This window comes from Macrobrachium nipponense, chromosome 11, assembly GCF_015104395.2.
Source record: "Macrobrachium nipponense isolate FS-2020 chromosome 11, ASM1510439v2, whole genome shotgun sequence".
Taxonomy (NCBI): domain Eukaryota; kingdom Metazoa; phylum Arthropoda; class Malacostraca; order Decapoda; family Palaemonidae; genus Macrobrachium; species Macrobrachium nipponense.
In genome coordinates, this window is record NC_061087.1 from 103,848,033 (window position 1) to 103,853,032 (window position 5,000).

The window sequence follows — 5,000 nt, forward strand, 5'->3', positions numbered from 1 at the left end:
ATATATATATGATAGATATATATATAATATATATATATATAATATAATAAATATATTATATTATATATGATATATATATATACTATATATATATATATATATATATATATATATATATATATATATATATATATATATAATATCTATATATATATACATATATATATATATTATATATATATTATTATATGTATATATATATTTATATCTATATATTATATATATATATAATATAATATTATATAGATATATATATATATATATATATGTATATATATATATATAGAATATTATATATATATATATATGTTATTTATATATAGTACATATATACTATATACACATGCATATATATCATATATATATATATTAATAGAAGTATATATATATTTGTACATTATATTTTTCTGCGCAATGTCTCGATAACCAATTCAAGTTCGAGGGGGTCAGGGGGGTCTGCGGGGAGGGGGGGGGGATACTTTTCGGGGCGGGAAGGGGGGGGGGTTCTCTCAAGTAAACTTTTGCGGATTCAAACCCCCCCTGAAAAACAAACCCCTTTTAACCTACCTTTGCCCCCGAAAATAAAAAAAACCGCTGCATGTATGCAAATAAAGGAAATATCGGAACGAGAGTTTAAGCACCCTACCGAATTCCTAAAGTCCTTTTCGGTTGCAGTGTTGCCCCTAAAACAACTTGAAATAAGCGTTTTTTTTGCAACATTGTTCTTTTAACTTCGTTGTCTAAAGGATTAATGGCAGTCTACTCTGAACAGAGGATATTTTGTTAAATTCTTCTTAATTTTGAAAAAAATATCTTTTCTGTATGGGCAAATGCAGTCATCTGTGTTTTCACCAATTTAAATATATTTCATTTGTATTGATAAATTGTCAAGACGAAAATGAAAACCATTTTCCGTGGGTTTTTTGTAAATCATCTTTTTACATCCCATTTTCTATGCGAGGGTGAGAATTGCATTAATTCAAATAGGTTTCATTTCTGTGGGTTTTTATAAAAAATCATCTTTTTACATCACATTTTCTATGCGAGGGTGAGAATTGAGCATATTTCTCCACGAGTTCGTCTTTGAATTACCATTTACACTTTTCGTGAATCCTGCTTCATTTTTTTTCGAATTCCTCCTTTCTCATGGAAATCAAGCCCTGGTTCCATTTCCATTCAACTATACATCGAAATATATGCTAAAACGGTGGTTTAATCGCTCGTTCGAACGTTTCTTTGTGTACTTGTATGCGAGGATGTCTTGATGTCTTCGTCGCTCCCGAGGACAAAATATCTATTTCGATGCAAATTCAAACGATCATTTACAGCAAACCCGAATGGGAAACTCGCGCCTATAATTGTTTTAAGCGAGAAATCTATCTTCCGGATAGTGGGGAAAGTGGAATGGAAAGATTGCAAATAAGTTATGTATTCGTGTGAATACATAACTTTATTACATCACCTTGATTCATAGACGTGCATTAAGCTACAAATGTCCTTTACTATCTAATTCGCTCTACCTCGGAATTAATATATTTTCATATATGTTAACCGAAGTGGAATATATGTTCAAGTTGACAATAATTTCGTCCTCTCGTGGGTTCGAACCAGCACTCAGCGGACTGAGGAGAAATCAGGACTTCAATGAGGTTACCGACTCGGCCAACTGAAATCGTGATTTTTCCTCAGTCTGCTAGGCGTTGGTTCGAATCCACGAGAGGACGAAATTATTGTCAACTAAAAATTTCTCCTTCGCTTAACATATATGAAAAATATTAATTCCGAGGTAGAGCGAATTGGATATTAAAGGACATTTGTAGCTTAATGCATGCGTACTGTCATATATTTCACGTCTCAAAGTCTAATATACTTTTTATGGAAGTTGAATTGTAGACACATATGCTTTCTGATGTTTTAATTTATTTATTTGTTAAAGTTTTCGGTTTCTGAATAGCTGTCGTTCTCAGGCTTTCACCTGAGGGGGCGTATCATGAAGACATTACAAAGTTCCCGGACTAAGTTCCGTGATTTTTGGATAGGATCTTTCGTCATGAGTTCTGGAGTCCACAATAATCTCAGTCGAGATGGGAGGGGGAAGAATTGCGGGGTTTTGACGAGGGGTCGGGGTGGGGGAGATAAAAGGGAGAGGGATTATTTTTAGAAAAATAAACTAGATAAATCCCTCAATAAAGGGGTCAGTTAGAAAGTTAAAAATTGCTGGTAATTCTACGTATTTTACACCATCCAAGAATCTTCCGTAGTCAAGAATAACTACTTTTCTGTAGATATAAGGTATCAGATGTAGCTCTTTTATATATTTCATTTGAAGCAGAATTGTCTACATTACTTTAAAACTGACTGGTGAAATTGAAGGCCAGTTAGTTCCAAGTCATTCCTTAAGACTTATACAAAATTAAGGCGAAATCTTTATTTAAGACAACTAAAACCAATATATATGATCTGGTCTCTCTTCAGGTGACGCTGAGCGCTGCCGATGAGACGGTCTCTGAGCAGGAGCTGAGAAAAGCTTTATACTTTCGTAACTTCCTCTCCTGGGTCGCAGTTTGACCTATCAAGAGATGACGTTTTTTTTTTTTTTTACGAAGCTCTCATCGGTTTAACAGTGAGTGAAGATATCTGCTGTATAAATCTATATTTTCGTTTCATCTGGGCTGCATTTTCTCCAAGATGTAACAGAGTACTGGGAGTTCTCCTTCATAAATTAAACATTGAATTTTCTTGACAATAACCTTGTTATGTTTCCCAGAATTTTCTTGACAATAACCTTGTTATGTTTCCCACACCCAAATCGTCAAGCTGAATCCATAGTAACATAACCTAACCTAACCTAACATAGGGGTATGGTAAAAATACTTGGGTTAGTGCAATACTTAATTCCATCTAATAAACTAAGCATAGAATTTTCTTCACACAAATCTTGTTATGTTTCCCAAATCATCAACCTGGATCCATAGTAACCTAACCTAACCTAACATACGGGTATGGTAAAAATGCCCGGGTTAGTGCAATACTTAATCCCATCTAATAAACTAAGCATAGAATTTTCTTGATGATAATCTTGTTATGTTTCCCAGAATTGTTTTGACAATAACCTTGTTATGTTTCCCACACCCAAATCATCAACTTGGATCCATAGTAGCCTAACCTAACCTAACCTAACATAGGGGTATGGCAAAAATACCGGGATTAGTGCAGTACTTAATTCCGCCTCATGAACTTGCATCAGGGCTTTTGTTACGGTCGTACGATTTCGGAAGCAATCCTCCTGTCCTTGTTTTATATTCGTCTTTCTGGGTACGTCCTGAAAGAAGGCAAAAACGAAAAGAGAAGACGATTATGATGGAGCTGATTAGAAAAAAATTGCTAAGCCTTTAAGTGGCGGTTTCATGCCACTTTTTAAGATGAGCTTCGTTTGGAATTACTTCACTTCAGCCAGGGTGGACTTCACGTAATGATTTATTAGAAATTCAACGTTATCTTGTCCTATTAATCGTCTTCTTTCTTTCGTGCGTTCGTAAACATTCAATATTGCTGCTCTAAGGTTTTTGTTTAAGCTGGTGTCTAATGATATCTTGAAGTTCTCTCTCTCTCTCTCCTATCTCTCTCTCTCTCTCTCTCTCTCTCTCTCTGTGTGTGTGTGTGTGTGTAAGAAAAGACGTATAACGGGAGTCAAAGAGGAAAATAGCCTCAGAGAATAAGTGGGCAAGAAAAAATCTTAGCTTTGTCCAAGGAAAGATAATTTTCTATATTTTTAATTTTATTAAAAATTTCTTTATTTTATGGACCTGTTTATTTATCATATTCGACATAATTCTCTCTCTCTCTCTCTCTCTCTCTCTCTCTCTCTCTCTCTCTCTCTCTCTCTCGCTCTGGAATTTTCAATCTTCTTTGTTCGTGATCTTGGAATCCTGGAATCCTGGTTCGATCCCATGAGCCAGACGAGGGATGGAATAGTACATGGTTCCATCTCCCCCCAAAAAAAAAAATATATGATATATATAAATATATATATATATATATATATATATATATATATATATATATATTATATAGTATATAGATATATATATATACACGTATGTATGTATGTGTGTATGTATGTAGTGCGTATATACGGCTTTCAGACGATGAGGATAGGTAGTCCTGGAAAGCTTGTAGCTTTTCCAGAATAAATACCTCCCCTGGATTCCATCCTTTACAAATGAAGTTCTGCTATTATATATACGTACATATATATACATATATAGTATATATTACATATAAAATTCATAGAAATAGATTATATATATATATATATATCATATATATATATATTAAATATATATATATACTATATCATCAGATATAATATATATATATTATATATATATATATATAATATATATCCATGTAACACGAAGGAACACGTGCTGTGAACTTCTGCTATATTCAGAGTGAATTTGAAAACTCAGAATATACTACGAAATTGCTAGTTTCAAGTCCCTGTTTCACTTACCTTTCTACCGTGGATTTAAGAATATATAGACATATGTATGTAAATGTATGTATGCAACAGAGATAGGGAGAAAGATACCACGCAAATTACCGTCGACCAACCACTCGATTTGGACACAAACGAGAATACAGTAATTCCTGGTTTCATTAGTCATTCATTCCGTGCACCATTCCAACCTTTTTTTTTTCTCATTTTTGTTTTTCCCGCTCGAATATTTACCCGCGCGTTTCTCCTCCATATCCATTTCTCGTTTCCTTTCATTATTACCATTTATCGGATCCCATCCTATTCTCTCTCTCTCTCTCTCTCTCTCTCTCTCTCTCTCTCCCTTTACTCTCTTTTATTTCCATTAGTTTTCCATTACGCCAGAATGTAGTTCAAAGCAGGTCCTCGTAATGAGTTTCTCTCTCTCTCTCTCTCTCTCTCTCTCTCTCTCTCTCCAACGCAAACACTAAATTATTTCCCCCCACCATTTTTTTCTCTC